The sequence below is a fragment of the Papaver somniferum genome, chromosome 2, assembly GCF_003573695.1.
Source record: "Papaver somniferum cultivar HN1 chromosome 2, ASM357369v1, whole genome shotgun sequence".
Classification (NCBI taxonomy): domain Eukaryota; kingdom Viridiplantae; phylum Streptophyta; class Magnoliopsida; order Ranunculales; family Papaveraceae; genus Papaver; species Papaver somniferum.
In genome coordinates this window covers 29,304,588-29,330,850 of record NC_039359.1, presented here as the reverse complement: position 1 = coordinate 29,330,850, position 26,263 = coordinate 29,304,588, and positions in this window count along the sequence as shown.

The following is a 26,263-nucleotide window of genomic DNA, read 5'->3' as shown; positions in this document are numbered from 1 at the left end:
AATGATTCATGAAACTGAGTAATAAAAGTGAGTAGTTTTTCATTATCAATTAATAGGATCAGCCGTGGATTCGACCATGAATTCGGAATAATAAAATAGGTATTACCATTCCATGGGATAGTGGATTCGACCATGAAATCGGAGTAATAAAATAAGTGGTGATATTATCATTTCATGAGACTAGCCGTGGGTTTGACCATGAAATGGGAGTAGTATCTATTACCATTTCATGAGATCAGCCGTGGATTCGATCATAAAATCGGAGTAATACATTTATTTTTATTACCATTTCGATCATGAAATAGGAGTAATGAGATAAGATATATTATCTTCTAGGAATTCAGTGGTGAATGTCATGGTAGAACTTAATCTCTTGCGTATAGTCAGTGAATCAGCGAGTGTTGCCGATGTTCTGAAGACGTTATTGCTCTCAATCTTATGGAGAACCGCCTGGGTCTATACACGTCTCTCTACATAGTCAGGGAGCGGTGAGTGTCACCGATTTCCTGAAGGCGTTATTGCTCTCAATCTTACGGATAACCTCCCAATCGTTCTTCTATGTAGAGAGGGGTCTCTCTCATGTAGTAAGGGAATAGTGAGTGTCACCGATGTCCTGAAGGCGTTATTGCTCGCAATCTTACGGAGAACCGCTCAATTATGTTATTCTACATAGAGGACATGATGAAATGCGAGGTATCGAACGCTAAGCTAGTGGAGGCCTTCCGAAATGCATAATCATCATGGCTTCGTAAAATATGAATCATCACATGCCTTAAAGCCGTGACAGAAGCATGTATCATGATTTTACGGTTTTGTCCTTTATTGAAAATCCACCATCTACAGGGTTCCTTTCTCAAGATGGTGTTGATTCTAGGCCGGCGGATATTTTAGTCTACAATTGGGAAGACGGTCGTGATACTTGCTTTGATGTGACTGGGGTTTCTCCGTTTGATGGGGGTGGTGTGCAGGATTTTACTTCTGTCCTTGCTTTGGCTAAGGTTTTTGAGCGTAAGCGGATTAAGTACCTTGATGTTTGTAAAGCTAATGGTTTTAATTTTGGTACCCTAGCTTTTACTACTTTAGGAGAACTTAGTTTTGGGTCTATTGAGTTTTTGCATAGATTGAAGAACTACATAGTTAGACATGATGTTAATATTCATGTTGGCAATTTTCTTTTTGTTAGAATAGGTTTAGCTATTCAAAAACGCGTTGGAGCCCATCTTGTTACTAGGCTCCCAACTGTTTTCTTGTAAAATATTTTACTTTTTAATAATAAATAAACTTCGACAAAAAAATAAAAAAATAAAAAAATAATATAATAATAAAAAAATGTTATTTTTTAAATTATTTTTCTACCTTCTTTCTTCTCTACTCGAATGTAGCATAAGCATGGTGGACTTATTTTTTGTTCGAGTCGGCCAGTTAAACTGTGAAGTTCGGGTGATAACTTATTAGCTGAACGTAAATTTTTTGAAAGCATACCTAAGTCCAGCTAACAAGTTATCAGCTGAATCTATGAGTATTCTTCATATATGTAGAACGCCCAAATTTTGGCTAATAACTAGTCAATTGGACCCAAGTATCTCTTAAAATAGTTTAGGTTCGGATGATAACTTATCATCTAGAGCTAGTTGTAGGTTTTGTAAAAAATATAAAAAATTAGAAAAAAAAATAAAAATAAAATAAAAAAGATAAATCAAAAAATAAAAATAAAAATAGTTTTCTTACAATTTAAAAAGATGCAACGTAAGAAGAGCCGCCAAGAGGTTCTCAATTTGAGGGTGTGTAGGAAGAAGATTACGAATGGTTTGTTTATAGCTGTCATCAAAGTTCTTACTTCTAGTGGCATTGCTCATGTTGGGGAGGATACTTTTAACAGCTTAATCGACAAACACCCTTACGCTCCCCCTTCCATCCTCCCCACCTCGCTCACTGTTACTGGTTGTGTAGTTTCTTCCAGTGAAGCTATTCCAGGTAGGATTAAGGGCTTCCCGAGAGGTACATCGTGCGGTAGAAATTGCTTAAAGGTCCAACATTTACTGGATGCTCTCAATGGATATGCCGAGGCTGTAGCGGATGAGTTACTGACATCCATTAATGGAGTGGATAATTTGTGGCTCGAAGGCTTATGCCAACAGTTAGGGGAATATGTGGACAGTGCACCCCTCACCCCTTTTCTGAAACTTGATAGGGGTATTAGGCCTATTGAAGTTGGCACGCTATGGAGACGTCGTGTATCCAAGGTAGTTGCGCAAGCTGTTGGTAAATATATGTGTACCTATCTTGAGGGTTTCCAGTTCGGTTTCGGGGTTCCTTGCACTGGAGAAGCGATCTTGCATTTTGTCAACAAGCTTATCCAAGAAAAGGGTAAATTTTCCTGTATGTCAATGTTGCTGGTGTACTTTCACAACGCCTTCAACATGGTTAACAGAACTGCAATGCTACAAGAAGTTAGAATCCATTGCCCGTCCATTTTTAAAGGGGTGGATTTATGCTACTCTTCTCCCCCTAAGCTATATTATAATGAATCATCTTTGTTGTAAGCTCAGGGGGTTCAACAGGGTGACCTTGTCGGTCCACTCTTCTTTGCTCTCACTCTTCATCCTTTGGTTAAAATGATTGCTAAGAGGTACCAAATGGAACTCCGGGCATGGTATCTCGACGACTAAACCTTAATTGATGACACATTAATGGTTCCCAAAGAGTTTAATATCATACAATCTGAAGGAGGCAAGCTCGGTATTCACTTAAACGTCTCAAAGACGGAAATTTTCTGGTCATCCATAGATTTTCGATGTGATGGTGCTTCCCTTCTTAAGTCAATAGGCATGTGCATGGGGTTAAGCTACCTGGTGGGCTGGTTATTCTAGCCCATAATTTCTGCAGTGATTTGTTTCGGAATAGAGTGGTCAAGACTACTGCTTTGATGGATGTAGTGATGAAATTGGAGAATCCGCTGAGCGAATTACACTTGTTAACAAATAATTATGTCTATAGTACTTCCCAATCGTTCTTCTACATAGAGGGCACGATGAAATGCGTAGCATCGAACGCTCAGCTAGTGGGAGTCCTTTCGAGAAACATATTCATCATGGATCTGAGAGGAATGCTCACTCAGTCAGAGATCGTGAAACGGTTCACGGATCGTAAATCATGAATCGTCACATGCGTTCCAGACGCCGGGTCACAAACATGCAGTATCATGATTTTACGATTTTGACCTTTGTCGAAAATCCACCATCAACAATTGGCAGACATTCTGGAGTTCCATTAGAGTCACAACTTTAGAATTGGCATCTCTTATGATATCTTCAGTGGAATGTCTTTTATGAACCCATTTAGCAGGTTTGTGGACAATATTTTCAGTATCATTGGGTTGTTCAACAATACTCTTATTGTCATCTTTATCATCATTGTCACTAATAAGAGGAACAATTGTTGGTTCTTCTTCAATTTGTTTTTCTTCACTAATAGTTTCTGAAGGAGGAAGTTTTGCAGCAATATGATTGTCTTGATGAAAATCACTAATGTCATCAATAACAACATTAATAGATTCCATCATGACTTTGGTTTTGAGATTATATACTCGGAACGCACGACTATCAGAGGCATAGCCAAGAAAGATTCCTTCATCACTTTCAGAATCAAATTTTCCTCTATGTTCTTTGACCTTGAGAATATAACATTTGCTTCCGAAAACCCTTAAATAACTCAGATTGGGTTTTCTTCCATACTATAATTCATAGGGAGTATTTAGAGTTTTTGGCCTTAGATAAACTCTACTAATAAGATAGCAGGCTGTGAACACAGCTACCCCCAAAAGGTTAATGGTAGGTTTTTATTGTGAAGCATTACTCTTTCCATTTCTTGAATATTTATATTCTTTCTTTCTGCTACACCATTTTCCTGAGGTGTAACGGGAGCAGAGAATTGATGAGTAATTCCAAGTTGATTACAGTATTCATATACTTTCGTATCCTTGAATTTTGTACCACGATCGCTCCTTACTTGCTTTAGTTTGCGACCTTGTTCATTTTGGATTCTATTTACAATAATCTTGAATTCCTCAAGTGTGTCATTTTTGTGTTTTAGGAAAGCAACCAATGTGAATCGTGTGTAATCATCTACCATTACTAAAGCATATTTCTTTCCTCCAACAGTTGCTTGTTGGATACGACCAAAAAGATCCATATGAATAAGATAGAGAGGAGAACGAGTGGCTATGTCTCGAGAAAGTTTGTGTGGAATTTTTCCTTGCTTACCCTTCTGAAAAGTACCACATACACCTTCTACTTTAATATTTATTTTGGGAATGCCTCTGACAAGTTCACGACTAATGAGCTTACCCAGCATTCGGTAGTTGATATGACCAAAACGTTCATGCCATAAGTGAATTGACTCTACCTTGGTCAAATTACAATATAAATTAGACTGTATATCAAGAAGATAACAGTTATTCATACTTCTTCATCCATGAAAAAATATTTTTCCAGACTTATCTTCAATATCACATCCTCCCATATTGAAGATAACTTTATGACCCTTATCACAAATTTGACTAACTGAAAGAAGATTGGCTTTCATTCCTTTGACATAAACCACATCATGAATTTCAGGAATACCTGGAAGTTTGATTGTCCCCTTTCTGCTAATAAGACAACTACTCTTGTTTCCAAAATTTACAGATATTCCCTTGTAGTCTTCAGTCTTTGTGAACCAAGAAAGATCACCAGTCATATGTCTATTACAACCACTATCTAGAAACCATTTGAATGGAGACGTAGTTTTGAGAGAAAATGCTCCTAGGCATTGTTCAGAAGTTTCTCCATATAGTCTTGTTTATTCTGAGGTAGGATGGCACGTTAAGTTCTGATATAATCTCTTAACACGTTTAATCATATTTTTTGCACAAAAAATCTTTTGAGTTAAACCATACCATCCTTTTTGAAACAAGACTTTGAATGGTTTGTTCTTATTCGGTTTCAAATGTCTGGATGTTGGTTTTGAAAATTTCTGAGACTTCCTTATATGAAGTTCTTCTGTATTCTTGACCAGTCCTCTATCAATCATGATATTACTGATACCTTCAGTATGAGACAGGTTCCCTTCAATTTTTTCTTCTAACATCTTGACAAGTACCGAGTAATGCTCTTCAGTATCTTCTGAAAGAGTGTTTAAAATATTTGGAACGTTAACTGAATCATTCATATGATTCATTTCTTATAGGATGGATCACAACAAACAAAGATTATTAGATCTTTTGGTGTTTGCCTGCTCTGATACCAATTGAAAAGACGAGGGTACCCAAATACACCACAATCTTTAAATTATCCACCTATAAGTCCTCTTACCGAAAGTGATTAGACGGACAAAGTCGAGATAATACGACAAATCGGTATTCACACTTTGTGTGATCGTCTATGGATACGAGATCGAGACAATACAACAATCAAAGTGTGATTACTTGATAATAGGTTCAGACTTAACCAAACTCTATAGGATCACTATCAAGTAATACGGAGTTAACGTTTGTGTATTTTACTTTTAATTATAATAAACAATTATAATTGCGGAAATAGAAAAGTAAAATACACAACAAGATTTTGTTAACGAGGAAACCGCAAAAGCAGAAAAACCCCGGGACCTAGTCCAGAATTGAATACTCTCAAAATTAAGCCGCTATACAAAATCTAACAAACTTCGTATAGTTGAGACCAAGAAACTAAACCTATAATTCACCTAGTTTCTTCGGTATCCATGCGCTTCCGATATTCAATAAGTGCACGCACTGGAACAATTCCTTTGGATCGTATTTCAAAGAGTAAAGGAAAAACAAATCTGATTGGTAAAAACTCTCTTGATTCTTTCAGATGAAGATATCTCAAGTCATATGCAAAGGCTCTTCCGTTTAACCAATAAACTCGTTTTCCTGGTCAAATCAATCTATCCAACAACTACCGAAGTAGCACAGTTTAAATTTGCAATCAATCAATATAAAATCAAACAAGAAACTATAAGGTGATGTCGATCTTACACAACTAACCAATCGAATAAATCTGATTCTAGTTGGATCCCAGCCGATCAAGGTTTGTGCATACCCAAAGATATAGAAACCAAATCAGAAATCTTTTTTATCTTCAAATCTTCTTTAATCTTCAACAAACACCTGCACAACACCACTTGAATATCTTGTGATCAATCACGCACGGAACGGAGTCTGTTAAGAATGGATTATCACAAGACGTCTTTAGATCTACAAACAGTTCTAAAGATCTCGTCGACACTTCGATCTAGTTTGAGTGAATCTTATATCAGAAGAGAAGATTCTCAAGAATAAACAAACAAGGTGCAATCAAAGTTCGACAACCGTTAGTCAATCAAATCAATCGAAAACTAAAATAAACTGCAATTTTCTAGTTTCCCACCAATGGTACTCGTAGAGCTTCTTGATCCCACTAGAGTCTTTAAAGAAGCGGTCGTAAGAGATTTCGCCTTATTAGGGTACTTTCCTCTCCGGATAGACGGCTTCACTAGAAACAACAAGAAGATGAAGTTTGCCTGGCTCTTAGGATAGTTTGCTCCAAATGCAAAATTGGGTATTTATAGACCAAGGATGTTTGGACACCAAGGAATTTCCAGAACCGAATATTCTCGAGATATACAATAAATGCCCAAATCGGTTTTCATAATTCCTGGAAATGCTTTGTCCAATATTTCCGAAATCTCACTAGAAAATCTCCAATTAGTAAATGCACATTACCAATTTTTATTCTCCAGAGATATGCATTTAATTGCTGGTAATTAAAGCATATAAAACTAACAACCTAATTAAAATATTTTTAATTTATTTCGGTCCGGGATCTCCTTGAGTTATTAAGGAATATCTTTGAACAATAAAAGATAAGAGTTACTGATCATGTTCAAAGTATGTCGACATCTTTATTTTTAAATCCTCTTTCATATTTACAATCTTGGAACCGATTATACCATACTTCCAAACAAGTTTAGAATTGGTTCATCTGTATTCCAAGACAACTATGTGATTGATCAAATATCAAATCACTGATCATGGATTTACGGTTCTACCAAACACAAGGATCGGTTCTACCTTAATATGGTTTCTGGGACCGGTTACACCAGTTACCAGGATCGGTTACGTTAATTACCAGTACCGGTTACCATATACTCATGGTATTACTTGTGATCGGTTACACAAGTCACTAGGATCAGTTACACCAATTACTAGGACCGGTTACGCCAATTACAAGGATCGATTACACAACTCTTTTGTGATCAGTCACACCAATTACTAGGATCGGTTATACCATCTTAAGTAATTATTTAGGATCGGTTACACTAATAAAAGTCATACCAAATCATAAGTCAGGCACTATGACTAGTTTTACAAAGATACGTAACAAGTTATGATCGGCTCTACTAACTCACACATATTGGTAATCCAAAGATATGCAATGATTAATAATACTAATAAGCTTAGCGATTTCCCTTTCGATTCATAAAACAAGTTCATGAATGTACTTCCTTTAAACAAATCTAGACATTGTTTCCTAGGATGAAATCTCCACCTTTACTTATACACATAATCATAATAGCATTCATATGATTATGTCGATGTCTTATATACAAAGTTTAAAATATAAACGTTATACTTCGTATTCTAATTCCTTAACACTATAATCATGTGATCATGTCTCACTACTAGAGTATAATCATTCACAGTTTCACAGTTATGTTTTCAATATAACACGACTTGAAAGATACGTTAGGAATGAAAAAGTTCAAGTCAAAATATTACTAACCTCAAGAGGAAGGATGATGTCGTCGTTGTAGCTTGTTACTTCTTCAAATTCTTCAAGTCTTCGAGTAATACTTGTATGTCTCATAATCCTATACTTTCTAGTCTAACCTATACGAATTTGTCTCTAGTACATAATAAAACGACTCTTTAAATGAGTTTTGATTCACTAAAATATAACAACCAAACTTGACATACCAACGATTGGTGGGTTCAACCGAGCTATGCTCTAACAGAGTTGTTGACAAAGGCTCTTATGTTTAATCCAATAAATTCCTTTGTCTGGTTAGATCAATCTAACTTTAACTACCGAAACAGTCAAATATAGATCCCACTCAATCAAAATAAATCTCAAAGAGATATATTGAGAATGTTGATCTCACACAATTAATCGATCGAATAAATCTAATTCTAGTTGGATCCTAGCCGATCAAGGTTTGTGCACACAAATTCACAAGATACGAAAACCAATAAGAATTTTTCTTCGTCTTCGAATATTCTTTAATCTTCAATAACATGCACAACACCACTTGAACCTCTTGTGATCAATCACGCATAGAATGAAATCTGTTAACAACATATTATCACAAGATGTCTTTAAATTTACAAACAGTTCTGAAGATCTCGTCGATACTTCGATCTAGTTTGAGTGAATCTTATATCAGAAGAGAAGATTCTCAAGAATAAACAAACTAGGTGCAATCAAAGTTTCAACAACCGTTATTCAATCAAATCAAAGTTTCCCACCAATGGTACTCGTAGAGCTTCTTGATCCCACAAAAGTGTTTAAACGAGTGCGGTTGTAAGAGATTTCACCTAATTAGGATATTTTCCTTTCCGAATAGACGACTCCACCATAAATACAAACTTAGGTATTTATAGACCAAGGATGTTTGGACACCAAAGAATTTCCAAAACTGAAAATATTCTCAAGATATGCAATGAATGGCAAAATTCGTTTTTCATAATTCCACTAAATGCTTTTCCAATATTTACGAAATCTCTCAATAGAAAATCTCCAACTAGTAAATGCCCATTACTAATTTTTATTTTCTAGAGATACACATTAATATCTGGTAATTAATGTATATAAAATCAAAAACCTTAATTAAAAGATTCTTTATTTATTTCGGCCCAGGGTCACCTTGAGTACTGAGGAATATCTTTGAAGAATAAATGATAAGAGTTGCTGCTTGTTTTCAAAGTATGTTGACATCTTTTCACTGAAAATCATTATTTCATATTTACATGGATTTGTATTATTGGAATCGCCTATACCACACTTCCAAATAAGTTTAGAATTCGTTCACCTATATTTCAAGACTACTATGTAATTGATCAAATACAAAATCACATACGTGGGTTCAATCGGTTCTACTAAACACTAGGAACGGTTATACCTACATATGGAAATACTTGTGATCGGTCACACCAGTCACTAGGATCGGTTACACCAGTTACAAGGATCAGTTCCATCTACACATGGTATTACTTGTGATCAGTCACACCAGTTACCAGGAACGATTACCAATTAAAAGGATCGGTCACACCAATTACTAGGATCGGTCACACCAATTACTAGGATCTGTCACACCAATTACAAGGATCGATCATACCAGCACATGATGATTACTTAGAATATGTTACGCCAATTAATAAAAACTAGTCATACGAAATCATAAGTCAGGTATTGTGATTAGTTATACCAAGATACATAACCTAAGTTAAGATCGGTTTTACCATCTCACACATATTGGTCATCCAAAGATTTGCAATGAATAGCCTGACCAATAAGCCTAGTGATTTCCCTTTCGATTCACGAAACATGTTCATGAAGGTACTTCCTTTAAAGAAATGTAAAAAATTATTTCCTCGGATGAAATCTTCACCATAACCCATTCACATAATCACAACAATATATACAAGATTATGTTTATGTCATATCTACGAAGTCCAAAAGATAAACATTATAGTCGTAATCTAATTCCCTAATACTATGGTCATACTATTATGATCATGTCACATCACTAGAGTACTATACAATATGTACAGTATATACATCTTATCGGTTATTTTTTCAATATAGCACGACTTGAAAAATACGTTACGAATGCAATAGTTCAAGTCAATATTACTAACCTCAAGTGGAAGGATGATGTCGTCGTTATAGTTCGCTACTTCTTCACATTCTTCAGGTCTTCGGAGTAATACTTGTATGTTTCTATTTTGGGGTAAAAATTGATTCTGTTGTTTTTGGTAAATTTGGGTGTGTTGATGAGAAACGAATTCAAAACCTAAATAAATGTACTGCACATGAGTACTTTTAGATTCGAGAGATCAATCTGTAAGACTCCGGCCTAAACCAAGAAATGGTCGTTCCAGATTCAATTCGGTCATAAAGTGAAGGAGAATGGATTGATCTTGGGGAGGGAAGCGAAGAAAGTGTTTGAGATCATAATGTTGAATTATGAAGGTATGGCTATTTTATGACTTGTATCAGAATGTAGAACTGTCTTGCAGAACGTAAGCTATCAGTTCTTGGTGTTTCTGGATACTTGTGTTGATCACCCTTGTTCTTGTTGAAATAGGTTGAAATCCAATTTATACGAGTCATTGAGCGCACCTTGATCTCGTAGGAAGTGGAGACAGTTAAGTAGTGGAGAAGTGGGGTTGTGCGAAAGGTGGTGATCATCACATTTCCATCATGAGGGAAGACTGGTCACCCTTTCACCCACTACTCTCTCTGTTAACTGTCCGTCCTTTCCTGACACTTTCTCGTAATGGGCGCGTTGCACGCCGCACACTGTAAACCACCAGACCAGTTCCCCAATGAGCATCCCCCAGTTTGTGACGTGTTTGATATCTCGAGTAAATGGGTCAACCCGTGAGACTCGCCGCTAAAAGCAGCATATAGTGCTTTTAGGTCAAATAACAAAATTATTTGTGGAATCAATATTTATGAAACATCGTTTATAATCGATGTACATAAGGTATCGCTTTTAAACAAGCAGCTGAAAATAATCGATGTTCAGGAAACATCGTTATTTTAGAGCTTGTACAAATTAGTCGCGAATTGAACGGTCTTAAAATAGTAGCGTGATCTTCTACCTTTGGGCGATCGTTTGAGAACCCTATGGGTGAGCTACCACTTGGTTGATCGTTCCATGTGGAGGAAGGGTGGTCGTTGATCACAGCGTTACCCTGTTGACCTCCTGAAAATAAATCTAGACCATCCGACTAGGATAGAGAAATTGGATGGACGAGATGACTTGTGGCAGTTGCATACTGCCGTTGATGCAATTTAGGGATTTAGAAGCCGTGCGGCCAACCCAGTTTTAGGATATCAATTCAAAGCACTGGACATTGGTTTGAACAGGCGATCGGTCAGGTGCAAAGTCAGGCTGCCGGTGAGCATGTTGACGTCTTCTGGGACGCCTGAAATTGGATCTAAGCCGTTCAATTTGGCTGGCGAAGATGGACGTATGTGATTGATTTGCCACAGTAGCGTGTTTCCTCAACGCAAACTTGGGTTTCCAAAAAAGCGCGTTGACCCTAGTTTGATCAAGCGATTTGATGCGCTCTTGGTTTGCCATGAGCAAGTCGATCGACTAGGGATGGAGTTGGGTCGCCAGTGAACACGCCATCACCTTTTTGATCATTCGAAGAAAGATCTGGACCGTACAACTAGGCTAGCTAAGTTGGGAGTATGTGATGAATTTGAGACCATTGTGGTCGGTCTTAGCTCGTTTGAGCTTCTCTCAACAGCGCGATCATGCCCTGTTCTGTCTAGTGATTAGGTATGTCGCTGGCGGGTTTAGAGGCTTCTGATTGTCTGGCATGGTAGTGGGCCCGTCGGTGGACACCACGAAGTTTGCTCGGTCTTGATTGGAAGAGGCCAAGGTTGTTGAATCACCCGGAAAAATCGTGTGGCCGTGATTATTTTAAGGCTGACATGGGCAGTCTAGGCTTATTTTTTCTTAAAGAATTTAGGCACGTCGACCATGCTGACTTTTAACTAAAAGTGCATTGACACGAAAACCTCTTTATCGGAGAGTGGTGTAGCCTGAGTGTTTTCATGCGGGTCTCAATACTTACACTTCGGGAGATTCGTGTTACTTTTTTGCGAGTGAACATTAATCGTCATGTCATGCCAATATTGAGAGTTCATCTTGGGAACATAGCATAGGAAAATACCAGGAAGTCCATGTATTAGTGAATAATGCTGGTGGAAGATAAAATTCATAGAATAATTGGGATTGTTGCTACATGCACCATTCTGGATGAATTTCATATAAGTATATTGAATTTCTCAATACATACGTAAATAAAGAGGTGTAGACGCTCATTACTTTTAAGTGGCTCAGTTTCTTTGCAGAACGAAGCATCAAAACACAGGGTTTTCCAATTTTAGACCTGAACTAAAAACCACCATCAACATTAAGTCCCCTGCTTAGTACGTAACAATGACATTGTTGAGGGGTAAGCAATAGATGGTGACAGTCAAGAAAATTCATGAGGGAAGTTTGGCATACATTACCCGGATAGAAACCAGCTCGGTCCTTGGGAAAGATAAGTTATCTTCTGGCATACGTCAATTATTTCCAGGTAGATAAGAATCCATTCGATTGGCATCCCGCCTCTGAAGCCTTTATACATGGATGATAGAGATTCCTTTTCTTCCTGGGATCTTGCTGACTTGTAGAATATAAAAGGAAGCACTTGAGTCTTTATTTTCGTACCAATCATCATAGAGTTGCATTCTTCTTTGTTCCAGTTATTGCTTCATATCCTCATGTGATTTGATTTGATCTTTTTTTTTCACGTCGATTGTTGATAAAATCAGAATGCCTCTTTGTAGTATATGATTGGAACTGCTAGGGAAGATTATTCTTCTAATTCTCAAGAGAAAAGTTTCTAAATCAACAAACCCAGGGTTTCTGAATTCGAGGAGGTGCTAGCTAAGATAGATCATCCGTTTCATGAAGCTGGTCGCGCCATACGAGGTATGCCTCTCGCACATTTGCATATCATTCGAGAGCGTGTTCAAGCTTTCCTGACTTCGGTTAGCATGGAGGAAAAGTAGAGATGTGATGAAGCGTCTCAGCATGATGAAGCGTCTCAGCATGATGAAGCGTCTCCGCCACTGAGTGTCAGGGCTGAAAGATTCGCGGCTCGATTGAAGCGGCGGAGGATTGAGCATAAGCAATCTCCAGGTGGGAATAAGTACGATTATCCTATTCATAACGGGATCACAATTTTAGACTATGACGTGGAAGAACCGGAGCATCCTCAAAAGGCTGTTGGGGAAGTTTCTAAAAATGATATCGGTGTAGCTTCCAAGGAAGAGGTCGAAGTAGCTTCTATAGAGGATATCGAAGCGACTGCTGAAGGGATCGCTGAAGTGGATACTAAGGAAAACATGGAAGCGACATCTAGAGAAGATGTTGAAGCGGACTCCGAAGTGTATGTTGGCACAACTTCCAAGGAAGATGTTCAAGCGTCTGCTGGAGGGAATATTGAAGCAGCTGCTGAGAGAGGTGCTGAAGTGGCGTCTGAAAGGGAAGTTGAGGCGGCTTCTAGAGAGGATGTGGGGGAGCCTTGTGAAAAAGATGTTGAAGCGGCTTCCAATGAGGACTCTAGTGAAGGCAACATTGATCCCTGTGTTAACACCGATAAGTAGATTCCACTTTCTTTTCAGCATCTTTTCGTAGCTTGTAAACGTTTTTGGTATTCAGTTGTTTTCTGTTTATATGACTGGAGCCTGAACCTTATCAAATAATAGTTTTTCTATTAATGTTATCTTGAGACTCTAGTTGTAGCGCCCTCCAGTAGGGTTTCGATAGAATCTCCCCATTCTATCGAGGTGTGGCTGATGGGAATGCGACACACATAAGCGGTGATGTGTTTTCTTTTTATGTGACCGGATACCGCCTCCATGATAATCATATGTAACCATAATAATAAGGGGATGCAACGATAAAAATTAAGGATTGGCCACGAACCTGTAACTTCCCTTTAACATTATCCTCGTACATCAGATGTATTGCGCTTTCGTGAACAAGAAACTCAATTGATAGGTTGTTTCTTCATTGAAGAAGGTTGCACTTCAGGGTACAAAAGACGCTTTCCCCAAAAATCACATACTGGTTGCTTGACCATTCCCTTGCCCCTTCTCTTCTTTTATGTATTCCCTTCTTCGGTGTTTTTTGAAAGATATGACATGTTTCTTTCATGGTTTTGTTTTTCTGGTTTAAATCGATGAGTAATGATGAAGGTTCGGATTTGCTCGAGACTTTGCCTCATGATTCAGGAGTAAAGATATTTCTTAAAAGGAAATGATATTTTGATTAACTGACAAATTGAAAACCTGATTACGAATGCAAGCAGTGCAATCATTTTGGAGGAATTACAAATATTGCATGAAAAGGAAAATTGCTAGAGAAATACTAAAGAGACCGCTGGATGAAAAAGGTAACACAGCAGGTATTGAAAGGTTTTAGCCATCGTGAGTGTATTATCACGCCTTCTAGTTTGTCGGCATTGATGAGCTTGCGGTAATCTCGTAAGATAACTTCTTCCACTAGGTATGGCTCGTCTTACCCTTCCGCAGGCGGAGCAAGATGAGCGGCAACTTTCATTGTCGTATCTCCAACTTGAAATGGGTTTGGGTGTTGCACAACTACTTGGTTCTTAGACTTGTTGTCTTTGACTGAGACAACTTCTAAATTTTTGATAAAGTATTTGAAAGGACCAGCATCCCATTCACATCTCCTAGTGGCGGCTGGGTTGATAATTGGATCGAGTCCCCAAGCCTTGGCGGAAGGAGGGTGACTGGTTGTAAAAAGGGTTGTTCAATAAGACTTACTTGGGTTCGGAATCTTCGAACGTACATCGATGGGCTCTCTCCAGGTAGTTGCGTCACATTGGAAAGTTGTTGATACGAAAAAAAATAATTTTCGGGGTTGGACGGCTTGTTGGAAATCCTTTCAGGTATAGACACTGGCAAAGGACACACTCCTAGATTTGCTTTGTTGTCATGCATCCACGAAAGGCCCGGAATCATATCATAATTCGGGCATTCTTCAACAATATGAAACTTGCCGCGTGTTAGAGCATCTCCTACCTTGATTTCGATATTAATGTACCCATAAGCATTTTTTGTTCTCCTTCTGCACTTTTAATCACAGTTGGGCAGTGAACAACTTTCTGCTTTGAAATACTTGCGGATCTCAGAGTCTTGACGGTAACAACGTTGAAGTCAGAGGCCGCATCAATCAGGGAGTTGTCGAACTCGACGCCCTTCAGTTGGGCAACAACAGTTCCCAGTTGCATTTTCCAACAACGCCTTCTAAGAAAAGTTGGGGATTAGGAGTGGCTTCTCCGACTGAAAACAGCCGCTTGTGCGACACAATGCGATTGAGAGCTTCAAATATATCTTGACGCGGTGCTTTGGAGAATTAAAGAATTTCGCATACACATTCCATCATGGATTGCACGGCTTTGTGGACAGAGTCCCCAGAAAGTGCGCAGCTTCTGACTGGAAGAGGGTCTCTGTGAACTCCCTCAGTGCCTAGTTGAAGTTCTCCAGCATCTACCTTTTTTTAAAAAAATGCGCTTCAATTTGTTGGATTCATTGGTTGGATGATTGACGAACCTGTGGTAAAGACAATATTTGGGATTTGCCATTTCTTCTTCGGTTGGTGGGCGCCTGATAGGAGGTAGCTTGATGTCATCATCTTGAATCCATGCTTCTAGGAGATCGATTACTTCCTCAATCGGGAATGGGAAGTTTGGAGCACCATCCTCAGTTTCTTGTTGTTGCACAGGAGTCTTAGCCGCGGCCTTCCGGGATGAGGCCGTCTGGTACGCTGGTGCCGCACGTTTAGGTTGTTGTTCCGCCGCTGGATCTTTTATATTTCCTCCTTCCCCCACTACATTAACAGAGGGTCTTGTATTATATTGTTTGTTTATGAGGCGTCGGCTTCCTCGAGTTTCATGTGCATCTTCATTTCTGGTTGATCTGGTCCTTTCCAGTAATGTCGGTGTTGTCATGGCCGAACGCTAAGCGGCTTCATGAAGTTCAGGAAAAGTTTGGAAACGCAAGTTCTCCAATAGAGCGCGATATATAGTCACCATGTCGTTAATGCATGACTCTACCAACTATTGTTCAGTCACGTTTGGATCATGACAATCCAGCGCCTAAATCCTGAATCTCTTGACATAATCATTTGGATGCTCATTGTTTCGCTGGAAAATTCTCCCCAAGTCTGAAAAGGTGATTTGCTCGGACACGAAGAAATATTCCTTGTAGAAAGCGGTTACCATCTCACACCAGTTGGGTTTGTTGTTTGGTGCAATGTTGTTGTACCAGGTGTACGATTTTCCGGTAAGTGACTTTGAGAACTCTTTTAGGCGGAGGACATGATTGTATTCATGCTCTCCTAATGATTCCATAAAACGAGAGATGTGTTCACGAGCATTACCAGTACCATCATAAAGGGAGAACTGAGGAGAAGAGTATCCTATCGGGAAGGGAATTCTTTGCATATCAGGAGGATAAGGAGGTTGATGCTGGTGCAGGTCTACCAAGTTTTCCTTGCCTCGATTTTGGAGAAGTCGTTCAAGATCCTCACGCGTGACGAAATTGGATGGATGATTTCTTTCCAACGGATGTTTAGGAGAAAAATGAGCCTCTTCATCTATAAAGGCGCTCCCTGCTGAGGTGCCTGCGCCGGGAGTATTAAAAGTAATCCTTATTGGCTCCGTTTAGGGTCGACGTGGCTCTTGTGGTAGCCGCTCCATCAGTGTCTTGAGGAAAGTAAGTACCTCTTTCTGAGTTGTGGCGACGTCTGTCTGAGCCTTAGCGATAACGTCTAGTCTTTCCATCAAATCGATAATGGTAATAGCGGGTTGGCCTCCTATGGCTCCTCCAGTCTCTCGTCCTGATAGAACGACCGGGGGAATTACGCTCGAAAAAACATTGGGGGTGGCCGCAGCGGCTCTGGTTCTGGTGATTGGAGGTGTCATGTCTGAGGGAATGTTTCCTGCACCGCTGGTGTTGGTGGTTGAGGATGTAGTGCCATGAGATGTGTTGATCATACTGGTAGGCGGTACATTGGTGTCACCGGAAGGAATGTTGACACCAGGGGTGTTGTCAGCGCCAGTAACATCGGGATTTGTCGCTGATCCAGACCTAAGATCCACCATCTTGAATTTGAGAAAATTAAAATGAAATTGAAAATTGATCTTGCAACCGAGATATTAATCTCCCACTGTGGTCGCCAGTTGTTTTAGGGTAAAAACTGATTCTGCTGTTTTTGGTAAATTTGGGTGTGTTGATGAGAAACGAATTCAAACCCTAAAAAAATGTACTGCACATGAGTACTTTTAGATTCGAGAGATCAATCTGTAAGACTCTGTCCTAAACCAAGAAATGTTCGTTCCAGATTCAATTCAGTCACAAAGTGAAGGAGAAGGGGTTGATCTTAGGGAGGGAAGTGAAGAAGGTGTTTGAGATCAGAATGTTGAATTATGAAAGTATGACTATTTTATGACTTTTATTATAATATAGAATTGGCTTGCATAACGTAAGCTATCAGTTCTTTGTGTTTTCTGGATACTTGTGTTGATCACCCTTGTTCTTGTTGAAATAGGTTGAAATACTATTTATACAAGTCATTGAATGCACCTTGATCTCGTACGAAGTGGAGGTAGTTAAGTAGTGGATAAGTGGGGTTGTGCGGAAGGTGGTGATCATCACGTTTCCATCATGAGGGAAGAATGGTCACCCTTTCACCCACTACTCTCTTTGTTAACTGTCCGTCCTTTCCTGACACTTTCTCGTAATGGGCGCGTTGCACGCCGCACACGCCGTAAACCACCAAAACAATACCCCAGTGAGAATCCCCTTGTTTGTGATGTGTTTGATGTATCGAGTAAATGGGTCAAGTCGTGAGACTCGCCGCTAAAAGCAACATATAGTGCTTTTAGGTCAAATAACAAATTTATTTGTGGAATCATTATTTATAAAACATCGTTTATAATCGATGTACATAAAGCATCACTTTTAAACAAGCAGCTGAAAATAATCGATGTGCGGGAAACATCGTTGTTTTAGAGCTCGTTCGAATTAGTCGCGAATTGAACGGTCTTAAAAAAGTAGCGTGATCGGCCACCTTTGGGCGATCGTTTGAGAACCCTATGGGTGATCTACCACTTGGTCGGTCGTTCTATGTGGAGGAGGGGTGGCCGGTGATCACAGTGTTACCCTGTTGACCTCCTGAAAATAATTCTAGACAATCCGACTAGGCTAGCGAAGTTGGATGTACGAGATGACTTGCGTCAGTTGCATACTGTCGTTGATGCAATTTAGGGTTTTAGAAGCCGTACGGGCAACCCTATTTCGGGCTATCGATTCAAAGCATTGGACATTGGTTTGAACAGGCCAATCGGTCAGGTGCAAATGCAGGCTGCCGGTGAACATGATGACGTTTATGGGTCGCCTGAAATTGGATCTAAGCAATTCAATTTGGATGGCGAAGATGGACGGATGTGATTGATTTGCGACAGGAGCATGTTGCCGCAACGCAAACTAGGGTTTCCAAAACATCGCGTTCACCCTAGTTTGATCAAGCGATTTGATGCGCTCTTGGCTTGCCATGAGAAAGAAAATCGACCAGGGATGGAGTTGGGTCGCCGATGAACACGCCATCACCTTTTTGATCATTCGAAGGAAGATCTAGACTGTCCAACTAGGCTAGCTAAGTTGGGAGGATGTGATGAATTTGAGACCGTTATGTTCGGTCTTAGCTCGTTTGATCTTCTCTCAACGGCGCGATCATGTCCTGTTCTGGATAGCGATTAGGGATGTCGCTGGCGGGTTTAGAGGCTTCCGATTGGCTGGCATGGTAGTGGGCCCACCGGTGGGCACCATGGAGTTTGCTCGGTCTTGCTGGGAAGAGGCTAAGCTTATTGAATCACCCGGCCAAATCGTGTGGCCGTGATTGTTTTAAGACTGACTTGGGCAGTCTAGGCTTATTTTTTCTTAAAGAATTTAGGCGCGTCGACCATGCTGACTTTTAACTAAAATCGCATTGACACGAAAACCTCTTTATCAGATAGTGGTGTATCCTGAGTGTTCCTGAGTTTTTTCATGCAGGTCTCAATATTGACGCTTCGGGAGATTCGTGCTACTTCATTGCGTGTGAAAATTAATCGTCATGTCATGCCAATATTGAGAGTTCATCTGGGGAAAATAGCATAGGAAAATACCAGGCAGGCCATGTATTAGTGAATAATGTTGGTGGAAGATAAAATTCATAGAATATTTGGTATTGTTGCTACATGCACCATTCTGGATGAATGTCATATAAGTATATTGAATTGCTCAATACATGCCTAAATAAAGAGGCCTAGACGCTCATTACTTTTAAGTGGCTCAGTTTCTTTGCAGAACGAAGCATCAAAACATAGGATTTTATAATTTTATCCCTGAACTAAAAACCACCATCAACAGTTTCAACATTCCTAGACTTTCTAGTTTAACCTAAACGAAGTTGACTCTAGTATTTTTCAAGCGACTCTAGATGAGTTTTGATACTAAAATTTGACAACCAAACTTGACATACCAACGCTTGGTGAGTTCAACTGATCTATGATCTAACCATCTCCCCCTTTGTCAATTTTAGTGACAAACTCTTATTACATATGGATAAACAAATTACAAACGAATTCATTTTACATACTCTTGATTCCAAGTTTCAACAGCACAATAACCTGCGTATATTCAAACAGTAAATGTTGTTGTTGACATTTGAATAACAAAAGCTTTTACTCCCCCTAAAGATAATCTAGGTAAATATTCAATCCGAACATCTTTGTTATTCCCCTTTTGTAGTAAGAATTACTACACATCAATATGATATGTTTCTCCCCCTTTTTCAATGCTTTACTCTTTCGTTAAATATAAAGTTTAAGAACAATTGTCCTTTCCTTAGTGTTTACTCCATATATTTCTCCCCATTTTTGTCACAAAATGACAAAGGTTCGAGAAAAATAAAGGACAAACCAAAAGGATCTTACAAATCTAAAAGACTTGTAAACAACCTATAAGAGATAAGCACGGAGGTTTCACATACCACTTTAGATAACCAATATTAAAAGCGAAACTACAAAGTAATTTAGTTTCAATATGTTATCAAGGAAATAATTGCCCGAAGTAATTTTCCCTAATAGTTTAACAAATCGACTACGAAACTTAATTCCCTTGTTAAACCGATTGTGTATGTACAATCGCTATATCACCGCAATTGCACCGAATTTTCTTTAAGCAAAAACATTTGATACCCAACAATAAAGAAGATACCAAACAATAAGCCATATAAATACATACAGTTTTTCTTAACCGAAAAAAATTGAATCACACATACATCCATACACAATATAATGAAACATATCAGTTGTACCGAAATTTTGTTAAGCAAAAGCAAAATATATGCAATATAAACAGGCTTTTCTTAAACAGGAAAATGATTAAATAACAAATTTGTTACCTCAAATTCTGCAGCCTCTTCTCCCGAGAAAGATATATCATTAAGCGCAAGTTCAAATAAGAATTCTCCCCCAGTGTGTTGTCATCCTCTCGCAAGAACAAAATAAAAACAACAAAAGCAACTTTTACCAGAGAAATGTTGAATCGGTTTTAACTAATGCGTACCAATAAAAAAATTTGAAAACCCGAAACACATATTTTATGCTAAACACAACTCATGCAAACACAAATCGATTCAACATATTGTGACTTTTCACATATGAGTTTCAATCGGAACACCTTATGATCCTTTGATAAAGCCTACCAACATGGGCTAGAACTTAATCCCGCTAAATCAAAAAGCCACACAAACCATAAGGGTTACCTCATATGATATCGAATATTAAGGTTAATGAAAAACCGAAATCAGACATCCCATAAACCGAAAACACATAGCAAAAATATAAGCATTCATTCACAGGCTATGTAATCGGTAACTATCACAAGAAAAATTATAAAATAATAATTTTAAATGATGATAGTTTTATTCAAAAATAGACCTTATACAAAGATATCGAAATAAATAAATACATTGATGTCTATTTTCTTTAAATAAGAATCTAATCTTATTTTTATTCCATGAGCAACTTAATCCTTCCTATCAGTACTAGAGGAAGGCAGATTATTACTCCCAGTCTTGAGCTTGTGAATTTCTTCAAGAAGATAACCTTGTTGCTTGACCAGAATTTCTTGCAGTTGAAATGTTTTCGTAAAGGATTTTGCAAGCACATGTAATATTGTCTTTGATTGAACACAAAATTGTGTCAATAATTCAATACACTGATCTCTTTTCAGTATATTCTATCTTTCCTTATTGCTAAGCCAATCTCTCTTTTTGATCTTTCTCTTAGGTTTCTTAGCATCAAGAGATGGTGCAGACTTATCCTTAAAGAAATCTTTTAGATCAAGCACCTTTGCAAGAGAAGACATCGGATCCTGACTCATAGTTCGGACAAGGAATGACCAGAGAATGAGAGAGATCTTTTTATATTTTTCATACTGCCGAAAATATAATTCCTATAAATACGAATATCTTAAAATATATTTTCAATTACTAGATTTCATTCCCATAATCTACACATATGTTCCTTGATTTTTGCTTCCTTAGACACATAATCGGCGCACAAGGTGAGGATGCAATTTAATACCGATTAGGTGGTATTAGTATGATATTTTCTCTCATCATGGGATTTAGAAAAAATAGGGTGTTCTTGATCTAGTAAAGTATGGTTCAAATAGCTTCTCTTGTTACCTCGAATTAACGAAGTTTCCGGAGATAGGTTGGAATTGCATATGCAGTTATGCACTTCTTAGCAAACCTTGTTTTTGAGACAGTTTTGCAATTTGTATTATTTTTCCTTTCACCATTAGATCACTTTTCAACATCGGAAGACATTCCCATTTTAAAATGATTAAATCACTAATGGAACGTGAGGAGATTAAATTAACGACAAGTACAATATTAGTTGGTTCCTCTTCTTCAGAGTTATATGAATCAGAGGTCTCGTCTAGAGTTACAGCTAATGCCTTGCTTCCAGTGTATTTCCTTAGATTAGGATAGTCTTTATCCAAATGACCAAAACCTTTACACTTGAAGCACTGATATTCATCATCTTCTTCTTGACTCTTTTTGTTCTTGATTGGAACTCGATCATGGGGCCGAGAAGATCGATGAACATCTTTTATGAATATCTTATTTCTTTTCTTTAAGAGATCTCGAAACTGTTTTGTAATCAGTGATAATGTTTATTCTACATCAACATCAGAATTTTCTGCAATCAATTCATTAGAATCATCTAACAATCTATTTTTCTCTACTGGAGCTTTTGGAATTTGTCAGCTTTGAAAGCAATTCCTTTAGCTTGAATAGATTGTGATTCATGATCAAATATCTTTGAATTTCCAAAAAGTGTGCTTCGTGAGAGAGTTTAAAGATCATTTTCCTCTATGATTGCATGCTTCTTAGATTCGTATCTAGATGGCAACAATCTGAGAATTTTGCACACTATATCTTTTTTAAAAATAGTCTTTCCAAGAGAGAAAGAAGCATTAAATATCTCAGAGAGTTTAATATGAAACTCTTCAAACGTGTCGTTGTCATCCATTCGAAGGTTTTTCCAATCATAAGCGAGAGTCTGAAGTATAGCTTCATTTTTTGATTATTACCTTCAAATATGATCTGAATATTATTCCAAGCTTCCTATGAAGTTTGGCATGTGGATACATGATGTTGTAAATCACGGCTTACAGCATGTAAAATAGCATTCAAACCATCTGAATTATGCTTTGCAGATGCCTTTTCTTCAAATGTATAATCCACTAAACGTTTAAACTCAGTTTCCATACCTTCCATTTTCGGACGATTATAACCATCAACAACTAATAGCCAAGTATTAAAGTCGCATGATTGGAGAAAAGATTTCATAGAAGATTTCCACCACAGATCCGTCAAATCTTGGCGGTACATTAACTGAAATCGGTTCATGAGAACTCGAGTTCATTTCTTATATGTTGGATCGCACCAAATACAGATTGTTAGATCTTTTCGTGTCTTCCTGCTCTGATACCAATTGAAAAGACGAGGGTACCCAAATACACCACAATCTTAGTCTCATGATTGGAGAAAAGATCTCATAGCATATTTCCACCACATATCCATCAAACCTTGGCGGTACATTAACTGAAATCAATTCATGAGAATTCGAGTTCATTTCTTATAGGTTGGATCGCACCAAACACAGATTGTTAGATCTTTTCGTGTTTTCCTGCTCTGATACCAATTGAAAAGACGAGGGTACCCAAATATACCACAATCTTTTTGTTTCAACCTATAAGTCCTCTACCGAATATGATTGTCTACGGACAGAGTCAAGACAATACGACAATTCGGTTCACACTTCGTGTGATCGTTTATGGATACAAGATCGAGACAATACGACAACAAGATAACTTGTGTGGTTGACTATGGATACAAGATCGAGACAATGCAACAATGAATTTTTTTACTTGATAATATGTTCGGTAATAACCAAACTCTATAAGATCGCTATCAAGTAATACAGAGTTAACGTATATGTGTATTTTACTTTATTATAATAAACAATTATAATGCGGAAATAAAAGTAAAAGACATAACAAGATTTTGTTAACCAGGAAACTGCAAATGTAGAAAAACCCAGAGACCTAATCCAGTAATGAATACTCTCAGAATTAAGCCGCTATACAAAATCTAAACCAAATTCATATAGTTGAGACCAAGCAGACTACCCCTAGATACTTAGTTCCCTCAGTATCCTCGCGCCTTCGAATTCTAGAGTCACGCACGTGAATAGCAAGTCCTTTGGATCGTATTCCAAATAACAAAGGAAAAATCTGTTTGGTAGCCAGTCTAATCAATCTTTGCTACCAGATATAGATGAGTTGTTGATAAAGGGTCTTATGTTTAATCTAATAAACTCTTTTGTCTGGTTAGATCAATGTAACTTTAACTACCTAAATAGTCAATTATAGATTCACACTCAATCAAAATAAATCTCAAAGAGATATATTGAGAATGTCGATCTCGTGCAACTAATCAATAAATAAAGACGATTCTGGTTGGATCCTAGATGATCAAGGTTTGTGCACACAAATTCACAAGAAACAAAAACCAATAAGAAATCTTCTTCGTCTTCAAATCTTCTTTAATCTTCAATAACCTGCACAAGACCACTTGAATCTCTTGTGATCAATCACGCACAGAACGGATTCTGTTGACAATGGATTAACACAAGATATCTTTAGATCTATAAACAGTTATAAAGATCTCGTCGATACTTCGATCTAGTTTGAGTGAATCTTATATCAGAAGAGAAGATTCTCAAGAATAAACAAACTAGGTGAAATCAAAGTTTCAACAACCGTTAGTAAATCAAATCAATTGAAAACTAATAATACTGCAATTATCTAATTTCCCATTAATGGTACTCGTAGAGATTCTTGATCCCACATAAGTCTTTAAACGAGCGGTCGTAAGAGATTTCATCTAATTAGGATAATTTCCACTCCGAATAGACGGCTCTACCAGAAACAACAAGAAATGAAGTTTGTCTAGATTTTAGGATGGTTTTCTAAAAATGTAAACTTAGGTATTTATAGACCAAGGATGTTTGGACATCAAGGAAGTTCCAGAACCGAAAATATTCTCAAGATATGCAATGAATAGAAAATTGGGTTTTCATAATTCCAATAAATGCTTTTCCAATATTTCTGAGATCTCTCAATACAAAATCTCCAACTAGTAAATGCACATTAGTAATTTTTATTTTCTAGAGATACACATTAATTGCTGGTAATTAATGTATATAAAATCAAAAACCTTAATTAAAATATTCTTAATTTACTTAGGCACGGGATCACCTTGAGTACTAAGGAATATCATTGAATAATAAATGATAAGAGTTACTGCTCGTGTTCAAAGTATGTTGACATATTTTCACTGCAAATCCTTATTTCATATTTACATGGATTTGCATCTTGGAATAGGTTATACCACACTTCCAAACAAGTTTAGAATTGGTTCACCTGTATTCGAAGACTATTGCGATTGATCAAACAACAAATCACATGCATGGGTTCAATCGGTTCTACCAATCACTAGGATCGGTTATACCTACATATGGAAACACTTGTGATCGGTCACACCAGTCACTAGGATCGGTTCCATCTACACATGGTATTACTTGTGATCGGTCACACCAGTTACGAGGACCAGTTACACCAGTTACCTGGGTCGGTTACCAATTACAAGTATCGGTCAAACAACACTCGTGATCGGTCACACCAATTACTAGGATCGGTTACACCAATTACTAGGATCGGTCACACCAATTACAAGGATCGATCATACCATCACATGGTGATTACTAAGGATCGGTTACATCAATTAATAAAAACTAGTCATACCAAATCATAAGTCAGGCGTTGTGATTAGTTATACCAAGATATATAACTTAAGTTAAGATCGGTTCTACCATCTCACACATATTGGTCATTTAAAGATTTGCAATGAATAGCCGGACCAATAAGCATAATGATTTCCCTTTTAATTCACGAAACAAGTTCATGAATGTATTTAAAAAATGTAAAACATTGTTTCCTAGCATGAAACCTTCACCATAACCCATTCACATAATTATAACAATATATACAAGATTATGTCGATATCATATCTACGAAGTTCAAAACATAAGCGTTATACTTCGTAGTATAATTCCCTAATACTATAATCATACTATTATGATCATGTCACATAACTAGAATATTATACAATATGTACAGTATATACAGCTTCGCAGTTATGTTTTCAATATAGCACGACTTGAAAGATACGTTAGGAATGAAATGGTTCAAGCCAATATTACTAACCTCAAGTGGAATGATGATGTCGTCGTTGTAGTTCGCTACTTCTTCACATTCTTCAGGTCTTCGGAGTAATACTTATATGTTTCAACATTCCTAGACTTTCTAGTCTAACTTAAACGAAGTTGACTCTAGTATTTAATCAAGCAACTCTAGATGAGTTTTGATATTAACATATGACAACCAAACTTTACATACCAATGCTTGGTGATTTCAACCGAGCTATGCTCTAACATAAAGAAATAGGTATAATGCAAAGAAGTTTCGAAAATTTGGATATTAACCAAATCAAACCTGCAGTTAAGAAAAAACAAATAAGAGTTCAAGGCAAAGAAGAAGATAAAAACAAAGGAAACTCCATTCTTGAGCATTGATTGAATGTTATGTGAAATGAAGAAGATGAACAAGACGAAGAACATTGTCCCTGATTTTTAATTTTTAAAGTCTTTATTTTAAGT